Source organism: Anas platyrhynchos, chromosome 1 (genome assembly GCF_047663525.1).
Source record: "Anas platyrhynchos isolate ZD024472 breed Pekin duck chromosome 1, IASCAAS_PekinDuck_T2T, whole genome shotgun sequence".
NCBI classification, from domain to species: Eukaryota; Metazoa; Chordata; class Aves; order Anseriformes; family Anatidae; genus Anas; species Anas platyrhynchos.
The window spans coordinates 101,007,735-101,031,489 of NC_092587.1; the positions used below are offsets into that span (position 1 = coordinate 101,007,735).

Here is a 23,755-nt window from a genome sequence, read left to right on the forward strand (position 1 = left end):
ATGGTAGATTTTTATAACAGAATTCTTGTTGATCTTAGAGGAGGATGAGGAGAAAACTTCTTTTGAACCTAGGTTTTTGAGATTTTGGTAGAAGCTTGTGGACCTCTATGGTTTACACATACTGTAAACCATAGCACACAGTACTTGAACAAATACTAATGTACTAGAAACCTGGTATTGCATCATTTTCAAGTAAAAAAAAAAAAGTTTTTATTTTTTTTTGTTACCCGTTTTGATTTTTTAATGTGAAGCGTATTTTTTTTTTCTCCAGGAAATAGTTCTCCTGTAGGAGATGCATATAAACAACAGTGTGATATGTATAAAATATACATAACAATGTAAATTTGAGAAACGTTTCACTAGAGAAACTTTGAAACAAATGAAAAAAACGAAAATTCTCTGATAATCATAGAAGCCTACCAAGGTCCTGAAAAGAACCAACTAAAGATTTGACCTCTCCTGAAGTAAACAACAATATTTTACATTTTCTATTCCTGAACATTTCTTGGCTTGCTAATGCAGTATAGGAGAAAATATGTTCACTATCCTAGCTTGTTTACTTCTTTCAACAGGAGATAGTTATTAAACATAATGAAACTTTCAGAAATGCAAATGTTCTTTTTTCATTACTTCTAACATTTAACCAGAATAGGTTTTTTGCCCACCTTTAAAGCCCTGCTGAGGTGTAAGCTGTCATTTTTGGAATCTAAAGCTTGTATCTAAGAGCTTTCATCAAGTTAATCATAGCCCAGTAAAGTAAGTCACTCTTCAGGTCTGCCTTTTCTACAAAATTATTTGGTGTGATTTTTTTTTTTTTTTCAAAATCACTTAACTTTTCAGTCCTCAAGAATCTGCGATCTTGCTGGTGAAAACAGCTTACAGATTTGCAGGTTCCCTTTGTTACCCACTTACCAAAATACTGAATTTTATCTGAATATGGGACTCCAGGTTTTTAAGTGTTTGATACATTCTGGCAAGAAATTTTATTTTCTTGTGTCCCTTCAACCTGTGAAGCTGCCCTGGAAAAAATGGTTCGTAGCACTGAAAGATCTTAATTTGCTGCTTAATAAAGATCATGACCATCTTTTATAATGTAGTGTACACACACAAATTCTCCCGTGCTTTTAATGTGCCTGAATTAATTTTCAATCAAATATCCAAAATAAATCTGTGATCTGAGTAAGGCATTGAATAGCTCACTTGAAGAATGTATCCAACTTTATGACTTGGCAAATATTTCTGAGGATAACGTTAAAATATTAAGTGTTTGAATCAACCTAGTCCACAGTTTACTTACAGCCTGTCTTTCGACGTAGCCTCAGAGACAAAAAGATTTGGATTCAGATTCCATGCAAGCCCCTGTATATGAAGTTGCAAAGAAACAGTGAAGACTTACTGAGCTAAGGAAATTGAGTGACCTTAAAAGTACTCCCTTGACACTTTTTCAAAGAGTAGGACATGTGGATTTAAATTCCTTCAGCTGGGAAATACCTGAGCATAAATTTCACCCATTCTGAGCAAGTTATCCAGCAGCTGATCTGATATTTACAAGAATGCAGTTTAGTTAGTTATATTTTTCTATTGGTTTAAAATAATGATTGTTCATACTTCATACTTTTGTGATGAGCCAATAAACATTTTAGAGTACCTGAACAGGAAAGCCTTGTTTGTAGGTCAATGGGGAAATAAGGCAGAGGATAGATGCCAAAAAACTCACAACATATGTAAATCTGAGCCTTCTCAGGAGCACAGCGTAAATTCCTAGGAGAATATTAATTCTAAATATGGAAGAACATGATTTCACAGGGTCAAATTTTTAAATATAGGTCCCCAAATTCCATATAAATTTCACTTATTCTGTAGCTGAATCTGAGCCAAAATGAAGATAACTTTTAGCTACTTTTGATTAAAGACATATGTACAAAAATGAAAGTGTATAGTTCTGATATGTAGGCACACTCATGGAATCATGGGAAAATTTAGGTTACAAGGCACATCTGGAGGTCATTTAGTCTGATTTTTTTTTTTCCCCTCAAAACAATGTTGTCTTCAGAGTTAAATCAGTTTGCACAAGGCCTTGTCTAGCTGAGTGCTGAACACCTCCAGGGATGGAAATATCATAACCTTTTTGGGACACTTTTTTTTTTTTCCCCACTCTTAGTGCCACCCTTAGCTGGAACTTCTCATATTCTGTTTTGTGACCTTGCCTCTTGTCCTTTCATTGCGCACCTCTGAAGGAGAGTCTGGCTTTCGCTTTTGGGAAACTTTCTGTAAGGTAGCTGAAGTCTGTAATTAGACTCCTCCCTTGGACTTCTGTATGCTAAATGAATCCATTTTCTTAGCCTCTCCCAGTTTTTCATATGTCTCAGCCTTCTGATCATTCTAGAGGCTCTCCTCTGGACTCTCCCATTTTTCTGTTCTACTCTTGGCATGGCTGTTCTGTTGACAAACTGTAGCAGCAAGAAATGCCATATATTGGTGCACATTCTGCAGTAATTTTGTTTTCACAAGCTTTATGATACAGCAGTCTTGGCTACAAATTACATTTTGTGATCCTAATTTAATATAACTTTGATTAATGCATCTGGAAGTGATGCATAGCAAGGGATGATGATTTAATGTATTGTTTTCATTAGTAAGTGCCCCTAAGTTTGTGGACAGTGGTATTCAAGGTCAAATTTAGAGAGAAGCAGTTTAGGCCTTGCAGAGGTCAAGAAACATGTGGAAAGATGTGTTTCTGTCATCTGCATCCAATCAACATGAAGCAGACAAAATACTCTTCAAACCAGATTTGAAACAAATACCTCACCACCTTCCAACCCATACAGACATTTTATTTTATATTAAAAAAAAAAAAAAAAGATAAAACCCACAAAAAAAAAAAAAAGGAAAGAAAAGCCTGCAAACCTGCACACCTTTTGGTTATCCCTTTGAAAGATAAACCTTACAGTAAAAGTGTTTAATAAAATAGACAATATTAGAAAAAAAAAAAAAAGGAAAAAAATGCTATTTATGCTCTTGTAAACTCCAGGTTTGTTTTGTGTATTGCTAGTGCAGTCAGTACTGCAACCTTTTGTGGAGGGGAAGCAGTACCAGCTGAAATCATCTAATTTGACCTTGTATGTATATGCACGTGTATACACATTTGTAAGCATGCATAACTACATACAGGTATCGGCTGATAACTGATAAGGGACATTTTGCATCATGGAGTATTCATTTTTCTGTGAGGTGCAGGTTAATACATCATCCTTGCAAAATAGTTGAAAAGTGTTTTTATATCCCGACACTGATAAATTAATGATCACATTGTTAAGCTTTAATGTATTTGTTATCAAGGAAACTTTATGGTGTTTCCATGAAATGATATCAGAAATGATATCACTGTGTATAATTTCTGTTATTATGGTACAAAACAGATTACTTAAAAACACAAGAGAGAATCATTTCTTGGTATCATAAAATGGCAGCTGTATATACTGTTGTATGGCAATCATTACACTGTTTTCAGTTAATCTACCTCTGTAATGATGTGTAATTTCAGTCATCCATCTCTGCTGATAGAAGCAAGAAAACTAAAAAACATGTAGCAGTTTTTTTTTTTTTTTAACTTTAAATATTGTGACTTAAATTCTTCTATCTGATGTACGCCAGCTGATTTTTACAATTTTGTCAGCTACCAATCTTTTTGACTTCGATTGACATAAACACATGTTCAAAGTTCTCCAATTATTTCTCATTCCTTGGCTGTATGGTTTCACCTGAAGTTTTTTATGCCTTTTATTTTTTTTTTTTCCCTTCTCTTCTTTCTTGGGAGTATGACAAAGGTTTGGAATTCCTATCACTAGAAATGCTGTGCCTTTTAAAGAGGACAAATGTTGAAGGGGCGAAAACAAATTCACAGCAAGCCTTGCCTCCCAGAGGTTGTCACTGTGTACACTGAGGTCTTAATAAATAAAAAGATTGCCAGCTGTACGTCAACTCACAGCTCCTTTATTAGTCTTTAGAAAGAAAGAAATAAAGCATGACACTTTATTTAATTGTCTGAATATACGGAGACAAACGAAGAGGCACAGTAATCTGCAAGGTACTTAATGAAGAAATTTGTATTTTTAATCTAGGTGTAGAACGTGCAACTATTCTGCTTTGATGATGTGGCTTTTGTGTTGAACGTGGCTAGAAAAGCACGTGTGCTGCACCGTCTTCCTAATTAAGTCATCAAAATGCACTGGAGCAAACTGAGTGACTTGCGTAGACCAATATAAGTAATTTTAGTTCATCTATTGCTTGGTTAATAGAAAGTGGCACTATTCTAGATTATGACTGATAGAGGTTAGATGATACAGCCTACTCTTATTGTGCCTGGAGGTATACCCTTCTCTAAGCAGCTTCTGTGCATATATAAGAAGGGGGCACTTTGCTTTGTTTCCCTTCTTCTCTTACTTCTTGAGGATGTAATCACAGATGCATTTCCTCCTTTTTTTTTTTTCCCTAGAAATTCCTGTCTGTGATTATCCTCAAAGCATAGAGATAGTCTACTTGTTTTGAATATAGTGAAGGAATATTCTCCAAAACTGATCTCAAAAACAAAGTTTTGGGAAGGGTAAAATCCACTAAAAGTAAAAGATAAATAATAAGAAAATATGTCCACAATGACAGTCGCGCTTTTGAGAAAAAAAAATAAAAAATTGAATATATAAAATGAGTAGGGATTTTTTTTTATTTTTTTTTTGGTATGGATTTGATTGGCCACAGCTAGAGATTCTGTATTAAAAAAAAATAATAATAAATTATAAACTGGTTTCTGATGTTTTTATTGGCAAAATTGCTGGTTAATACTCATTGTTTGCTTCACAAATAGTCTTACTTGAAGCTCTATGTTTTAGAGATAAAAAATATTAATTATAAGACTGACAAAGGTCTTGAATATCTCTTATAGGCATTACAAACTCACTTCTTTTCTTTTTCTTTTATTTTCTTTTTCTTAGTCTTGTGACACTCCAAAGTTAGGTTAAAGCAAGGTTACTGTACAGATGTTTGCATATAGTAATCCAAGAATGCATTTGCTTGAATTCTTCTGTGAAGACTGTATTTCATACAGTTAATGAAGAAACTGGCAGAAACGCTATATATATATTTATAGATAATGGGCACACAATTTTGACCAGAAGTTATTCTACCTAAATTAAAACGAACAAGGATAAAATACTTTTACATGATTTGTAAATTGTCCTGAGATTAATCTTTGGTTACAAATGTATGGCACAAAATGACATAGTCTCTATTAAATCTAATTTTTATTTAGATGATGAATCTGTTAGACCTTCAAAGCAACTTAATGTCTTTAACATCAATTATAAAACTAATTTCAGTTATATCAGTGAAAGAATGTAACAATTTACAAGGGTGTTTTCACACTTATGATTACTCAAGGGATTACTGCAGGCACATCTATACTTGCTAATTTATTTTCAGCTCTGTGTAATAGGGTGTCTAGGGATGCTTTATTAAATATTTTAATAAGTGTCAAATGTATTTGCACAATTTCTGCCTTGACAAAGGATGTTTTATATACACCTGTATCTGCATATTGAAAAAAATATATCCTTTTGTCAGACTGCCACCTTCTCCACCTTATTTTTGCACTAGATTCACAGGAAATGACTACCTTTTTTTTAATCTGAATTTTAAATGATAGTACAACCGGTGAAAGCAAGCAAGTCATATTTTAAGATTTTTCTTGCCCTTAACTGTTGAGTTAGATTGACACTAACATCTTTTTAAAGTATTTATATACATCATCATGTTATCAGTACAACAATATTTATGTGATTAGTTGCTGTGTTCTTTATTCCAGCTATTTTTGAAAGTGTATTATTGTTAATAAAAGCATAAATATTTTTCATACATTAATTATTGTACATAAATAGTCAAAATAACATGTCAGATGTTCTTTGTATGTTAGTACTAGATCAGTCAACCTACCTTCCTCTGTTGTATGAAAACAAAGAGCCACCTATCCTTTAAAAATGATTTTTGCTTAGGGCATTCTTACAGGCTACCATGAAGATAAAAGACCCTTTAACAGTGCTGTGAAGCACATCTGGTTAGTCATTTACTGTTAAGTTCCTATGTTTAGACATTTCTTTAATTACATTTTGGGTGGCTTTTCTTTTCTCTCTCTTTCTCTCTCTCTCTCTCTCTCTTTTAATCCTCACATACATTTCCCCAAGGATAAAATTTAATGATATTGTTTAGAACTTGCTTTTTAAATCAGATCATAAATGACTGAGGTTTATGCCTATTTCATTTTGACATGCAGCTGATGTGACCTTCAAGGTCACACTTTTAATATACGAAAATAAAAAGGCAGCTAATGGTACCCAACAAAAGGATGTGCTGCTTGTTGTCATCTTCCTCTCTCTCTGCAGTTATGCCCTTCAGGATTTTATTTACATACAGCACTCCCTACTAAGTTAGATTCAGCAATTTCCTGTTCATTGTATGTTCGTCTGGTAGTTAAGAGTTAAATGTTTGGGTGTAAAATTAAACTTTCTGTTCATGTACAGTACTATTTCAGAAAACATACTATATTTAGTATCCTTCATCTAAAAACATGGCACCACATGCACCACATGCATAAAATTGATCACTTGCATGTTTTGAAATTAATGTTTAATCATGTCTTCTTTAATCATATGTTACAGTAAAATTTCTGTGTTAATACTTGAAATTTTCTGTATACTTAAGCTTATTTGCTGATTTGGCCTGTAAAATATAAACATCACAGTTTTGAAAAGCGTGGTACCCATGACAAATTCTAACAGTTGGTTTCCATCATCTCCTTTTGCCACATCTCTAAGTGCATGTTTGTTTACAGATGGTAGCTGATAAGCTTGCATTTTGTCTGGCTGCAGATCAGGACTATGCATTCTGCTAATTCAGAATTGCTGCAAACAGAGGTTAAAGCCTGCAGATGTTCATGATTCTGTTTTCCACTGAGGATGTGGGACATTTTGGGTTCATCAAGAGTGATGTTTAGTAGGTGTTTAAGTAAAGGAGTTTAAATAAAGGAGTAGGTGTTTAAATAAGAACTAAATCATTACTTGATTATGTTCAGTTGCCTCTTTAATCTGTTCTCTGATAAACAAATGGGAACTAGAAAATAATGAATCTTTATACAAGTTTTCCTATATTTCACCACTTCTTTTGTGTTTATCACCAGCTTATAACATCTCATACTTTTATCTTTCACTTCTTCATCTGTTTACAATCTTAAATCCTTGTGATTGACTCTATGGTAAGCTTTAGGTTAACTTCAATCAACATTGCACAGTGAAGATAGCATCTATCCTTAAATGTCAGCACTGCGGTGGCCTGCTTCTGACATGTCACTCATGGGGGCTTCTGATTCTATGTTTAGGCTGGAACTGTTGCAGGGAGTACAAATTCTTTATATTATCTTTGTTTTAACATTTGCTATGAACAAGGTAGTTTGGACTAGTCTCAGATACACAGATCAAAAGAGGTGCTTGAATCCCATAGTGTTCTGTCCTAAATTTTCAAAAAATGCAGACTATCGTGACTTAACACTCAAAATGCAGAAAACTTAGGTGTAGGAAGAGGACAGTGATTACTGTCTACCTTCCTTGTTTCTTTTCTTCTTCTAGCATTCACACAGCTTACCTAAATTGAGCTCTCTGCTGTCATGGCTAGATTACTTATGGGACTTAAGCTAATTTATTTAAAACTAGCCTGGGACCTTGACTTTACACTGCAGCCTGCAGTTCTTTCACTGCCTGCGGTCTTTATTTCCTACTGCTTTTCTTGTGAGACTTCAGTGTGTTTTATCCTATTATAGACTTTTTTTTTTTTTAAGAATTATAATATGGCTTGTGAATGAAATAGGCTTCTAATTTCTGATTTCTTTTTTTTTTTCAGAAATAGTCAATTATTTTTTATTTTATTTTTTTTTGTCTCCTGTGTTTTTTGAATGACTATACAGTGGGCTTTTTAACAGAAACATTAGAAGGAAAAGTTGCGCATGCTATACCAGGAAAGTCTGGATCATCTAGTATTTCAAAGGAATTAAGTACAATGAGAAAAAGGATGGTTTGAGGTCAGTCATACCTTATGAAAGTATTCAGTCAGTGTCAAGTTGGCTTTGAGCTCTCATTTGAAATATTTAACCTTTCTATTATAGCAGAAATTCCAATCAATCTACGTTACAGTCACCTTGCAAGAACTGAGAGAAAACTCTTGGTCAGCATTTGCAGAACAGTCTGCTTTACTCATTCAGAAGGACTGACAGAATCTTGATTATTAAAAATAAACTAACTAGTATATCCTCTTTTCAAAGAAGACCAAAACCAGCTATATTAGACATGGCAACATCAGTAATATGTTAAAAATTGATGAAAGCGCATTTCCACATTTTTGGAAACTAAAGGAAATTCTAGGGTAAAACTGGTCCAGTTTCATTCTGGCCTGATTGCGTAAAATCCGTATTATAATAGATGATGACACAGGCATTCATGTACATAGCAAAGGATAAACAATATTTTAACGCTACAGAGCCAAATTAACAAATTCCACTTAAGGGCCATGGAACACTTGCAGACACTGTTAAAACTTGCTTATGAATTGAGCTGAGTCAAATTAAATAGTTAAGTGATTTTGGTGAAACCTTCATCTTCCTGTTTTAATCTTCGGTATGTGTCCTTATTCAGTCTCATAGAGGTACATCAGCAATTATTCTGTTGTATTTGGTTCATCATTTCATTCTCTGGCTGTGAAATAATGCCATTTCTCTGCAGAATTGCTCCTACCTCATGGATATTTCTGGTTTGTTTTATTTTTCTTTTTACTACGGAGAGACTTTAGCTTGTTTATGTAAAGAAATTGAATATGTATGAGTAGCATGAAGCTTTTATAGTTCTGCATTTTTTTTTTATTTATTTATTTTCCTGTTCAGTTACAAATATACAATAAAGTTCTCAACCATTTGGAAAGTTTATTTCAGGTTTTAGTAATGATAAAGCAATGAACATGGCTATATGATTTATAGTTCCTGTTATTGGGACCTTTCTTCTGACTAGCTTAATTATTTTCAACTGAAATTTTCTGTGCTTCCAAGGAATACAAATTCCCGTGTTTGTTTAATGTAAGGGAAATTGTTCTGATTTTATATATATATAATATATATTATATGTATATATAAAGGAAAGATCAGATAAAATGACTTTTTTTTTTCCCCCCTTGCTAGTACATATTTAAAGTCTTTGTGCAGGAATTTGAAATTTGTTAGTGGGACTTGCTTGGCATTTTACTGGCAGCTTTTTGAAAACGTAACTCAAATGTGTAAGTTGTACAAGGCCCTGAAATTTCAGATTCAGCAGCTGATACTGGTTTTGACAAATTGGAATTTGTGAGAAATTCTTTCAAGGTTCTTAGACTAGAAATGATGAGCAAGAATTTCTCTGTGATCATTGCTTATGATCACATAAGATCAGGTAAAGAGATCAGGAAGATTACCCAATCGTTCATTCTCTTAAGGTGATACAAAATAAGTTTCCAAGAGAGAGCTGCTGAACAGAAGAGCCAGTTCAATGAAAAAGATGTGGGAAAAGTGTCAAAAGGTGATTTATTATGGAATTAGGAAAACAGGTATTTTGCTGTGGAATTTGACCTGATGGAAAAAAAAAAAACACAGAGTGGGACAAGGAAAGGAAGATGAAGAGAACAGAGGGATTGGTGCAGAATGGCTGCTACTGTAGGACCAGCAGCAGTAAGAGCCTGCAAATAAATGTGGGAAGTCTGTGTCTCATCCTTCAGTGCCTTCAGAGACTGATATCCTATTTGTGCTTTTCTGTGCTGAATAGTTTAAATAGATTCATATCTCTGCCTCCTTCAGATTACAAGGTAAAGTGCAGGGAAGGAGTTGCTGTGTTGATTTTCATATTGAGATTACTCTTGGTACCGACTGGATGCTCTTCAATAGTTTCCTCAGCCCCAGGAGTTAGGAATCACTCCTGGACTGCCTGCTTCTATTCTGAGGCTGTGTAGTTCCTCGTGATGAAGAATAGGAGGAAGAGGTCTGGCCAAGGAAATGTCATAGAATGGATTATAATGAAAGAAAATTAGTCACAAAATTAAATGTTCAGGTTGTGAAGAATTCATCACCAGTATTTCAGTTAAGAGAATTAATATTTTTTTGTTTCAGTTGATAATGCTCACACTCAGACTATTTATTTATCTCAGATTAACCTGTTTTGCATGATATCATTTCATGCTGTCCACATTGTTAAAATTCCTTTTACAGATACCCAACTGTGTACAATAATGTTCTGTATGTATGCTAGAAATCTTTTTGCATATATAGTGTTGTCATCTTTCTAACTTGGTTTAGCTTATCTTATAGTACGATATGTCTGTGCGTAGTAGTCTGAGAGTATTTTTAATTACTCTTCTTCCTCCACTAGTCTTGGAATCCACTAACCATTTTTTTTGTGTGTGTGTGATAGAACAGAGAAAGAGAATCCAGGGAGATACAAAATACATGTGAATTAGCAGCTGCATAGAGAGAGAGACCCAGATTAGTACCCCTAGCCATCAGCACATGATGCTCAGGATGTGTACATGCTGGGATTTGGGTAGATGTAACTAGAGGGCATGGAGTATAGAGGAGGAAAGAAGAAAGAAAAAGACGTGCAGAAGGGTATGGGGCACTAGAGGAGAAAGGAAATCACTGGTGAAAGGATTTCAGAGGTGGTTTCAGAAATACCTAGAAGGATCAAATGGGAGAATATGGGCCTTGTGCTTTTTTAGACTCATTGTTTATGGAACAATTTCATTTTCTATAATATCTGTCTCTGAAAGCATAGTGCTTCCAGACTGCAACCAGGGTACTCATATTAATAACTGCTGTTTTTATATTGCCTGTCATGTTTCCTATGCATGTACAGAGAACCAGAATCCATCCATACAGCTGCCACAGGTTTCTTAAGTGCTGCTGCACAAGAGGCTTCAAACTGCTGGCAGGTGGCCATTAGTAGTCCACACCTCATTTCATCACAGAATATTATTAAGGTGTGAAATATTCTTTAAAAAATGAAACCTGCTATGTCTCATCTTAGATAAACCAAATTAGTGGAAACTCTAGGTGTTTTTAATGATAGGCCCATGTTCCTTACCACCATTATAGTGTTAGAAATAATACCTTACACTGGGAAAAAACTCTATTTACTACTTCTAAAGTTAAAATATTTTTCAGCATATAGTGTGCTATGACAATGTTAAAATATTACAATAGGAAATTCTCTATCACATTTTTCTTTTTTTCATAACATCTACTGATTCATAGGCCTAAATTTTTGTTTACAGGATTTGGAGGGAGAAATCAGTAGGTGTACCCACAATTAAGTTTCAGTATTACTGTATGCAGAACTCTGAATGTAATTGTTTAGAAATGGCAGCCTAACAGAACTGTAACTTTCATTTAAGAATAAATAAATATAAAAAATGAAGAAATACACAAATATTTGCAAACGGAAGAAAAAATATTTACAAATAACTTCTCAAAACAGGAAATCATGGTTTTCTTTATATGCACTTTCTGTTGCTGTATTCTCTCCCTCAGTGAAAGTCTCCAGCATGCTGTCCAGCCCCATCAGACTTCTGTCATACAGGCAGAATTTCTTTCTCTCTGTTCTGACATTGTGTTCTTCATCCATGCAACTAGTTTCACCGATGCAGAATCTAACCCATAATGCTTGCAGCTGAGTGGATCACTGGGGTTCTAACAACCCCATAAGGAGGGGCAGTTCAGAGTGTAGCAGATACGTGCTAGATGCATTTTGGGGTTGCCCTCTGTAGTTGTATGCTGTCTCCCTTCACTAAAAAAAGAGTTTGGATTTACCTTTGAACAGATAAAATCCCATCCTTAGCATCTGCTAATTCTCTTTTGACAACTAGGCTGCCTCTAGACTAAACAGTGGATACGCTGTTGTTTATCTTGCACGTGTTCATCATGTAATTATCCAAATCAAGGATCACGGCAAAGAGTATTGTAGCTCTCTTGTAGCCCACACATTCCTGTTTTCTTTCCAGGAAAACTAAAGGCTGGGATAAAGGCTTGGTGCTTGTCTGAAGTAAAAATCAGACTGAGGAAGTACTGCTAGGTCTACTAATTTAGATGTGGCATGGAAGTCTTCATCAGAGTTTAAATGAGGCCTTTCCCATTGTCAAGCTGATGAGAGGCCTAATGATGATATATTATAGTAAAGGTACTTTACCCAACCTATTGTGGCAGCAAGTCCAAACTATGCAGAATGGGGGGAACTATTTGGGATTCATTAGTAATTGAGGCTGTGGAAACATGTGATATATTTCATTACATTGTTTGGACATTGTGCTGTCAGAAATGAGGAATTTTGAAACCATTTGCAAAGTCTTCAGCATGCTCTTGGAAAGGACCATGGAAGGAGGAGCCTGCTGGAAGTCTTGAAGCATGAGTCACAAGCCTCAGCAGCTGGGCCAAAGCATCTCTGCTCTCAGAAGGGGAAAAAGACTTATGCTTAGAGTTTTAACTGCAGGCACATTGCCTGTAAGCTAATCAGTCTCAGGAAGCATAAAAGCTCAACCCAAGGAAATAAATTAGGGAGTAGTTACAAAGGTCTGAGTGCATTCCAGCTTGCATGTTAAATGGATACACCTGAGGTGGGCCCCTCTGCAGCCAAAGTGGGCTGAATTATTCCTTGACTACGTATGTCTCTGCATTGACTAAAGAACAAACCAGTATAGATACTTGGTGAGTGTCTGATGTTAGATCAAGTTTATCAAGTCCTTTTATCTCATCTACAGAAGATCTGAAGAGCCTTCTTGGCAAATAATCCAGTTACACTCTCCAAGCTAATAACTACATTCTCATTTTCTGTTGAGACAGAAACATGTATGCTATGTACATAGTACCAACATTGTGAAGCACCCTTTGCATCACTTGCTCTAGTATGCATAAAGCAATTTCTTTTTTTACACTCCTCAGGTGCCTCAGCTTCTTCAGCTGTCAGGCTTGGAGGACAATTCTCTATTATTCTATTTTTGTCACAGACTGCGTATGCAGAGAGAGGTGATTAAATTTCAGAGTACTACTCTTTGTGACTACTTTTCTCCACTTCTTGGAATCAAAAAAATAAAAATAAGAAGTGCTTAAGGATGTAGTTTAAGGGGGAACAAAATAGGAATTACTAGAGGAAATGAGTTACAGCAATGTTTGTTAATATATTATGAAGCATTGGTTCACAGTCTTATAGATAACAACAAAATGAAATATTGCAGATAGATATTGTGACCCGTGTTTGTTCAGCCTATGCACTGAAAGAGGTGTTCTACCACGTGAATAAACTTTACACTATTACATATACAAAATAAAAGAATGGGAATTAAATGAGCTTTTTACATAGAACTGTTAGCCTATTTTTTCCCAAATGTTGAGTTTCATGTTCTAGTTTACTCTTTAAATGAAAAATAAGTAATGTATAATATCCTAGTTTTGTATAACACTAGCAAATACATTTTAATTTAGATAGGAAGTTGAAATCCACATCTGTTTTAAGTTACTTGGCACTTTTATAGAATCCTCTGATAATAAAATGCTAACTGATAACATGAAAAAGGTTGAGTTTTCTTATACATTTGTTAAGTTTATATATTTTGAGTGCTTGTACCAAAACAATGCATCTCTTCTTGAGGATATGGTTCCATGCATGGTTTTCAAAACAGTATTGGTATTTTAACATGTTTTTTACCCTATATGTTTGTTTCTACATGAACTTCAGTTGTGCCAGCATAATAATTGGTGGTGTTACAGTAACATGATTATTTTATAAGGCAGCCCCACAACCAGTTATATACCTTTCTTACTAAAAATGTGCAGAGGGGTTTGGAAAAACAGACTGAATGGCAAAGTATGACAGCTTTTCTCAAAAGCTGTCGTAAGGAACTTAATTTGAACATGGTGTGTGTGAGATACAGAGCTTTTTCTGAGCTTTTTTTTAAAGCTTTGGTGGAGGATGGGAATAGAGCACTGCAGGGGTAAGAATCTACCTTTGCTCTTGTATTTGCAAATTCATCACGTTTAATAACTTTCTGGGAATTTTCTTTATGGTAGTTAGAAAAGAATCCAAATTTTTCAATTTCAAATGACACTTCAAATTTTACTTTGTATTCTGTTTTGTTTAATCACACTGGTGGTTTAAAGTTAAAAATAAATAAATAAATAAAATTAAAACAAAAAAACATATATGGATAGAAATAGGCATTGAGTACGCCTGTTGCTCCACAGAATAACTTTAAAAAAGGTATGGAAAAAAAATGGGTTTCATAATAATTAGAAGCAGACTTAGAGAATTAGCAGAATTAGACTAATGCAAAACTGTTTAATTGAACTAATTTAAATTTAAGTTCCAGTACTTCTTTTGTATCCTTTCTCATCTTGCGTGCTGCTTGAAAATCAAATGTCAACCTGATAATTTCATAGGCATGAACGTAAACCTTTGTATTCCAACTCTGCAAGCATACCCCAGTTCTCTGTCAGACATGCAGATAGTTTTTGCATAATTATACGTATAAGTATCTTACTCCATAATATTGTTTCATTTCTTAATTCCTTGTTGTTTTTTTTTTAATTTTCCTCTTACATTCTCAACCAGACATGAAAAAATTTAAATCTTCTCAAAATTACTTGTGTTATTTCACATGGATTATCAAAGGCCTGCAATATTTTGCAAAACCAAGTATAGCTCACTAAAATGAACTGGAATTTTGAAATCAAATTTCTGTGCTTGTTTAAAGAATATATATTTGGTGCCCTTTGGAGTGTAAAAATATGCAGGGATGTATCCCTGGAATGGCTGTGGAGGTTACAATCCTTTACAATTAATTGCTACTCATAAATCGATCTTATCTTCTGATTAATGACTCAACGTGTTGATGTTAGTGTTTTATTGCTCCTGTATTTTTACATACTTTGTGAATCATAGATGTCACTCAACATTGCAGGCACAGTAAAAATATACATATTATTATTGTTCTCCCTTTGATACTGTTTATTACGCAAACTTCAGCGTAAGTGATTTTCTTTCTCTCTTAATAAAAACCACTTTAATTTGCACATATGGAAGTCAGTACCCCAGCATGGTTCTAATATAATCTCCGTGTTAGGGCTGTAATTCAGTGAAGTTGTTTGCTGTAGCAGTGCATATCCATACCTAAGGATATGAAATGCTGTATTGGTTACCAATTTCTGAAAATTATATAGCAGAATTGAGTCATCAAATTTCAAACTCTCATTTGAATCAGTTAATATCCCAGTTAATATGCTGATAATGAAAAGAAGGAGATGGGTGGTTTTCAGTACAGACAACCTGTCATCTTTCATCATCCCTCAATTTCTGTTTTTCTACAAAAAGTGGTTTTTTTTGAGGTTTGCTTTTGGGTATTGAATGCTGCTTCTGCTGATGTGTTATTAATGGAACTGCACAAGACTGAAAGTTAGACAGCTGCAGAAAGCCCATCAAGTAAATATTGCTTCTTTTTGTGTGTGTGTGTGTGTTTGTGATGAGCTGAGTAGATTTTGAAGAGTAGAGCTTGTTTGTGTGTCCTGGTCTGTAAAACAGCTGTGTCCAAGTCTTCCATTTAGCCTCCATTGAAAGGAACAGCAAATTACTTCTACTGTGGTTCCCTTCCCTCTGAACTTCATAGGGACAAAGAGAGTACAAAATAAATGTATTATGGGAGTGGATAGTAAGGGGAAAGGAGAAACTGCTACATAAATAGCTGAGAGGTGTTTACTAAATACATTTGTGAAATTAACTAAAGAAATGCAACAAAATAGAGGAGACAATAAATAATGTAAGTCTTAGAGCTTGTATCCTTATAGCAGTATTTGTAGCACATGCTCACTAGCTGTCAAAGAGAAAATGTAGAGGCCAGTGAACAGTTCCAATATGAGAACTAGAGCTGTAGCCCAAAGGCAATAGAAAAGGAAAAAGAGAGATGGAGCCCTAGGAATAATACATTTACTTTTAAAGAGAAAAAACGAAGTAAAAAGAACATTAACTAAAGGATTCAGCTCTGAGTGGTGACATGTCTGGTGACACAAATTAACCTCCAACGTGCCACTCAGGGAGACTTTTTAGCTCATGCAGTACAATTCAAATGTCAGACAGCCATTGAGTTTTTCTCACAAGTCTCTAAAGTCACCATCTTTTTAATGCTTCTACATCAAAACGCTTCAGTAACTCACGCGACTACTGTACAGTCAGACAAGTGTGCCAGAAAACCTAGATGGTCACATATAAACTACTTTTAAATTGATTCCTCAGGAAACAATTTTATTACTAAGTTTACCTGAATTTATTTGAATTCAGAATAAGTGATATGCTGCGTACATTATTGCAGTGATTAGGACTATAAAAGTTTGTGGGGTTCCCTTGTGTGTTTGTTTTTTATAAAAAAAAAAAACTGATAAATAAGGGTCAGTATTTTCTTTTGAACTAACACCTCTGTACAGTAAGGCAAGCTCATGGGGAAGCAATGGATATTACTGTACAGCTATGCCCTGTGAAAGAAGATCCATGAAATTTGCACTAGGCTTTGGCATAGATAAGCTCATCCCAAAATCAAAGGATTGTTACTTAGGGCAAATAAGAAAATTGATTGGTTGTAAGAAAGTCAGATATTTCACAATGCTTCATTAATACTTCATTTTTATTTTATTTTTCAAATGACATTGTGGTGACTGTATAGTACAACTTCAAAAAAAAAAAAATCTGCATGAGGATAGACAATGGTCTGGTAGTTACATGCCTTGCAGGAAAATACGTGTTAAGATACTTCTAATGTAAATGCTATCTATGTTATTTGCTGTCTATGTTATTGTCTATCTACAAGATCAGGATTGTTTCCATTTTCCTGAAAATTATGAATTTTAGGGGATTTATTCTAACTTCAAACCAATTTTCATAATACCGAGCTACAGTTACTTTTCTTCACACATTTCACAAGCAGTTTAGCAAGAATCGTTGGCAGACTGGGAGAAAAAAGTGGTCTCTGCACACAAACATAGACAGTATTATGAAAATACATAGTGTGTCTGCTACTTCACATTTATAGTGGCAATGAAACAATATATGCAGACAGTTTTCTATTTAGAGAACAGATGTTGATTGGAAGATAGTCCCCAGTTATGTGAAATGCTGTATCCATCATTGTTTAAAGTGCTACTTTTTGTATTATCTGTTCAAAAGAAGGATTTCTGTGCTTTGCTTTATTTATTTTTAATTTGTGGATCATGTGCAGTAATGCTACTTTTGTATTCTGTTTTTGGTGATTATACGTTTTCTATTCTTTGAGCAGCTTTTTACTTGGGTTAGGTTGTAGTTCAAAAAATGAATGTAAGGCATAGTCATAAAATAGAACTCATTAGCTATATTAAATATTCCTGGTTTGAACCACATAAAAATCAATTCTGACCGAGAGCTCAGGGAAAAGAGTACATGTATATCATTTTTTAATACAGGTCTTCTGAGGTCTGAAATAATATGAAATGCGTTGATCCAGTGTACCACTCCGAGATGCACATGATTGTTACTCTGAATAATGAGTGATCTTCTCTCTTCAGATCACGAAAAGGATCACTATTATAAAGGACCATAAATGTCTTCTAGAATTTTGAGGATGGATTACATTTGGAATTAAAATAATTTTATGCTAGGTTAGTATTCTGAAAGGCAGCAATGGTAAGGAAGTGTTGCAAATTCATAAACATGAAAACCTTTTTAAATTTCCTAAGTAATAAGTAAATAGCCTTTTGAGGATTTGGAGAATATTTCGTAAGGAACAGAAATGAGGGAGACTTATGGGTCAGAAAATGAGTAAAATATGAATCCAGCACAAGTGTCTGTCCTTGTATGCACGTGAAGTCTGCTGCTGGAGCAGTGCTGTCTGCTATGAGGAGCCTGACTGAATATGAAATTCCATTTCCAGTGGCCAAGTTTCTGTCAGATAATATCAAAGCTGGCTTCTGAGGTGGCTCAGGGTTTCACAGCATGACCTCAGCAGGCCGCTGCTGTGAGATCAAGTTTGAGAACTCTGTTTCCAGGGCTTTTATATAAATCACAACTACCTGAATCAAAATTTCCTAATAGACTCTGAAACCAAGAACGAACTTCAGGAAGGAACTCAAATTACAGGTTGAGCAATTTTCATTTCTATAGAATGAAAATATGAAATGAGGTGGGTTTAACTGGGGAATTGCCAGATGTAATTATGTATATCACTGGAGAAAATACTCTGTACGCTTGCTTCCTTGTATATACAAAGAGGGGTAAAGAAAAATCAGGAAAGAATGACAAGTCTCTTTATCTGGACACTTCCCAACTCTGGAGGAAGCAGAATACAGGGGAAAGATTTGGAAAACTGATGGAAGATAGCAGTGAAATGCTAGGTAGTAACAGAGTAATAATAATCACTCAAGCAGTAATAATACATGTAATCTCAAAAGCAGGAAAGACTTCGATATAGAAAATAGAACTTTAAAAATGTGAGAATGTTTCATTCATTATTTTTATGTATCTATTTATAAAATGTTCACTGATGTATATTTTCAAAATAGCTACGAAGATTATATCTTATTGCCAGTCTGAGAATTCAGAATGTGTTCTGTTCTGATTCCTATTAATGCTATCCTGGCATGTCTTTCTAGATCAACAAGATAATGTAGGTCCATCTGCACTGTCAGAAATTCTGTAATATTTACAGTAGTAAAAAGAATTGGTTAACTTTACTGATTTTTTTTTTTTTTAATGTTTAGACGTAAACATGGCTATCAAAATATGATCAGTCTTTCCAAAGTAGGGGTATAATTTACCAAAACATTAACAATACTTTACTAGTGATTAATCCTTTTTTTTTTTTTTAAAATGAAAGAAGACATGTACAATATGTTTTGATGTCAGTCATATTGTGAAGTACCAAGTTATCTCAATCCATGTTATTTTTTCATTAATTAAATTAAGAGAATGCAGACTTGCTACTCCATTCACATGACCTGCTTTCCTATATTCACACTGTGAAATTACTTGGGAGAAAAACTACTTATTTCAGTTTACCTACTGTGGCCAATCTAACATGTAGGGTGGGGAAAGGCTGATGGATAAGGTCTTTCATCTTGTTCTCGTAATTCCAGAATTTAAAAGGAGATTTCAAGTGGAAGATGAATATATACAATCATAAGATCCAAGCTGTGCCTGTGAATGTGTGAAAGGAAGTTTATTTTGTGTTTTTTTTCTGCCACATTGTCAGATGCTTTTACATTGTGTTGGCAATTTTATTGTAGTCATTTTAATGTATTTTTTAGAGTTAATTTTCAAATAATTATTTCAGATTTTAAATAGCTATGTTTAATAAATAATGATGTTGCTATTAGTTTCTTTGCCTGTGATAGTTTATGAACAGAAGTTGTGGCTTCATATGAGCGTTTGCACGCCATATCTGCGTTGGGTGTGTTCTTACTGTCGTGGTTTAACCCGGCAGGCAGCTAAGCACCACACAGCCTTTCGCTCATCCCCCTCCCACAAACACACAGTGGGTATGGGAGAGAATCAAAACAAAACATCAAAAGGGTAAAAACTCATGGACTGAGATAAAGACAGCTCAATGGGACAGAGAAGGAAGAAATAATAATAATAAAAGAATATACTAAGCAAATGATGCACAATGCAATTGTTCACCACCTGCTGCCTGATGCTCAGCCAGACCATGAGCAGCAGTATCTCCCCCCTGGCAAACTCCTCCATATTTACTGTTCAGCACGACACCCTGTGGTGTGGGATATCCTTTTGGGCATCCTGGGCCAGCTGTCCTGGCTGTGTTCCCTCCCAGCTCCTGTTTCACCCCCAGCTTCCTCGCTGGCAGGGCAGCACCAAGAGCTGGAAGATCCTTGGCTCTGTGTGAGCGCTGCTCTGTCCCAACTGAAACATGGGTGGGTTATCAGCATTGCTCTCAACCTAAATTCAAAACACAGCACCATGCCATCTACTAGGAGGAAAATTAACTCTGTCCCAGCTGAAATCAGGTTTACTTCAGGTTATGTAGAGATTCAGACTGCAGCTACATGCCTGTATAGTTAGGAAGCAATGAAAAATTCCTAGCAAAATCTATTAAGCAGAGTTGCAACAAAGCAGCCAAGATTTTTATTTATTTTTTTTAAACATGTTATCTGGGGGAAGTAATCATATGTTTAAAATTACTACTATGGAAATTTCTTAAAATTGCCAGGTTGCATATTTCCTCTTTCTTCAAATGTGAAATATATGTACAAGATGTTATATTATATGAAGTAAGTTGTCATTAATACTAAGCAAAGTATAACAACAGAATAAGGAAAACATTGTGAAAAGTACTTTGCAAGTAGCATCTAAATCCTATTAATATAAATGCAGAAATATATATGATAACTAAAACTTTCAGGTGCTCAGAGGTTGAAGAAAGCAATAGGTTTAAGGCATTTTGAAAATACATGACATTTACTAAAGATAAAAAGTAGTGCAGATACAAGTTAAATGTAAGTATTCTCACATTCCAAGTGACGTGTTTTTTTCTTTTACTGAACAGGGTAGATGCGTTTCAGCCTGGTCCAAATCTTATTTTTTATATCAAAGGACTGGTATACACATGGTATAATTAGAATTAACATATGGAGACAGTAGGGTGGATTGTACAGGTTTAGAGCTTTATAGATCTCAGTGTGAAAGAAAAGAACAGCACAACTGTAATATATCGTTCCTTCTAATTCTTCTTGTTAGATTTGAGGAGGAAGGGAAAAGGAGTAAAAGAAAGGAACAAAAATGGGAGTAGCAGTTGAGAGCTTAACATCTTCCCATGAAGCAGTTTAGCTCAGATGTAGTGCAGCTGATTGAATTGACTACCTTGCAAGGAAGTACCTAGTTTACCAGCTATGTACTTGCTTTCAAGCAACAGTTGTTGGCTGAGAAGCCTAAGATACCTTTATTCTATTGTTAGAGTTGGTATCTGAGCAGGAGAATTGGAAAAACATCCTCCTTTTTTTAATCCTGTATCACTTACTGTAAATAGATATCAACAGCAAGTCTCATGGATATCTAAATTAAAAACAAAGGGAGGGAATCAATTTCATAGTAGATTAATATTGTCAACATATGATGAAAAGGTCAATTGTTCCACGTATATGTATTTACATACACACGAGTTCCGCTGTGAAATTATTTAAACCTGTTTTAATAAACATGCATTGAAGTTGGAGTTAGTCACTTTCTAAAGGCGTATGGATGGAATATGACTGGCATCAAATGTATTTTTTTTAAAGGAGTTGGCAAAGAATTAAGGGAGGGAAAATAAGGCTGATGAGAACTGACACAACACATGGCTCTTCCCAGAATAAGTATCCCAAACCTTTAACGTAATGATGGGTTGCAGCTTGTGCCAGTCATTTTTAGGATCATTACTTCTGACAAGGAGATTTCCTTTGTAACCATTGGACATAGTGTGTTTTTTTTTTTATTATTATTATTATTTTTAATAATAAATATACACTTTTGAGACATAACACTTTTGAGAAAATGTACATTGAAATTAGCTTATTTGCATTTGAGGGTTAGGTTTGTTATATATCCTTGTGTGAGTGTCAACACTCCTTCATCTGTCCAGAAATTACCTATTACAGCTCTAGAAGGCTTCTCAACGCCAGTGTTAGAATATTGGACGATGATATTGAAGATCTTTGCAAAAGAATGAATGAAGGGGAAGTGGGAAAAAGATGAAAAATACAGAATTCTAGCCTAGAAGCAGAGACAAGTCAGTTAGGAAACAGAAGGTAGGAATAAATGGTCAATCTTGAGAGAAGAGGGAGGTCATCAGCAGAGTCACACATGTCTGGGTTGCTCAGCATTTTCATTAACACTGAAATGAGTAGACAGAATTCGCTGATGACACATAGTTTTTCAAGGTAATAAAAAACAAAAGGGATACCTATGATGAATTCAAGGAAAATATTACCATATTAAGTGACTGCAGTAAAATAGCAGACAAAATGCAATCTATATAAATATGAAGTGATGCACATGGGAAATAAGCACTTCTAACTTTACATATGTAATGACGGATTCCTAGCTGACTATTATCACATTAAATTTTGGAATTATGATTGATAGTTATATGAAAATGTCAGTTTACTGCTTAATAGCAGTCAGAAAAAGAAAAGGCAAATCAAATGTTAGGAATTATTAGGAAAGATGTATAGAAAAAGGGAAATTAGTATGCATATATAAAAATCTGTAGCTTAGTAATATTTTGAGTACCGTCTGAAGTTCTTGTCTGGCCATCTCAAAAGCATGTAGCAGAACTGGAAAAAATCCGGAGAAAAACAGTAGGTGTGATTGCACAGAAAGACTAACCCTTCAGACTGGGTGGGACTTTTCAGCCCTTAAGGCAGATAGGTGAAGATGGATAGGATGGAAATCTATACACCATGATTGTGGTGGAGAAACTGAATTTGGAATGATTGCCCACGAGCTCTTCAGATTCAAGAACTGGAAACATTCAGTAATCTTAACAGGAAATGGGTGTACAGTGAAAAAAAAAAAAAGGCTCGTCATCTTCTTTTTTAAGACTGAGAGACTTCTTACAAGGTGTAATTTCAAAAATTGACAGGACAAATTACTCAAAGAAAAAGTGCTATTACATACCAAACAGTACTTTTAACTCTGACAGTCCATTACCTGATAATTGCTGGATATAGGGAAAGCATATTGAGGAAGTAGCACTATGCCCTTGCCCCAGTAGTGCACTCTGTAACTGGCATTGACAATTGGCTGCAGTTGTAGGCAGGAGGCAGACAGACCATGGCAAAACTATACACATATAAGCTATGATTTTGAGCAAGACCTATATCAAACAACCTTCCTCTTTATTTACAGTGCAGCTTTTTTTTTTTTTTTCTTTCACCAACTCCTCAGCTAAAAGCAGTTAAAAAAAATAAAAAAGTAGACTTAAAAAAAAATGTCAGTTTTATGATAATATAGATTTTTATTTTTCTAACACTAGGGAGTAATAATGTAAAATTTTTGAGGAACTATGTATTTACAGTGATATCTCTAAAACACCAGTTCCCAAAATTGCTTGGTCTACCTTTGCTGATGATATAAGGCTAGCAGATTACCTGAATTTTCCCCTTGGTTCTCTGCCAAACTAAATGCTTAGAAAAATAAAATTCTTCAAAATAATTATTAGAAGCTATATCCTTAAATGTGAGCTCTTATCATAATCAAGACACTGAAATTACTTCCATGCTTTTCAGAAGCACAGCCTCCCTCAGTAGTTCAGAGAGCTCAGACTTCCTCGTGAAGTTATAGAAGTTTAACCTTTCCAGGGCTCATTCTACAGATTGCTTTGGGTTCTCCCTTCGTTATGTTCATTTCACATTCTCAACCTAATTCTGTTTTGCATTTATATTGCATTCGATTCTGTTCAACTAAAGTCAATAGAAATTTCACTTTTGACTTCAGTCACAGTACAAATGAGTCACAAGCAAAGAATGTGACAACACCTCCTTTTCAACACAGGAATTACTATTTCTTCTATCTGCTACAGAGGATGTAATTGCTAACATGGGATCTGCAGGTCTGTACTTTGCTACTTCGTAGTTTAAAAAGTTTTTGAG

General features: G+C 34.8%; 1 protein-coding gene across 2 annotated transcripts in view; it reads left to right on the plus strand.

Annotated features, from left to right (window-relative positions):
* Positions 1-23,755, plus strand: part of ROBO1 (roundabout guidance receptor 1) — a 737,177-nt gene that overhangs the window by 92,631 nt on the left and 620,791 nt on the right. The gene's annotated exons all lie outside the window — the stretch shown is intronic.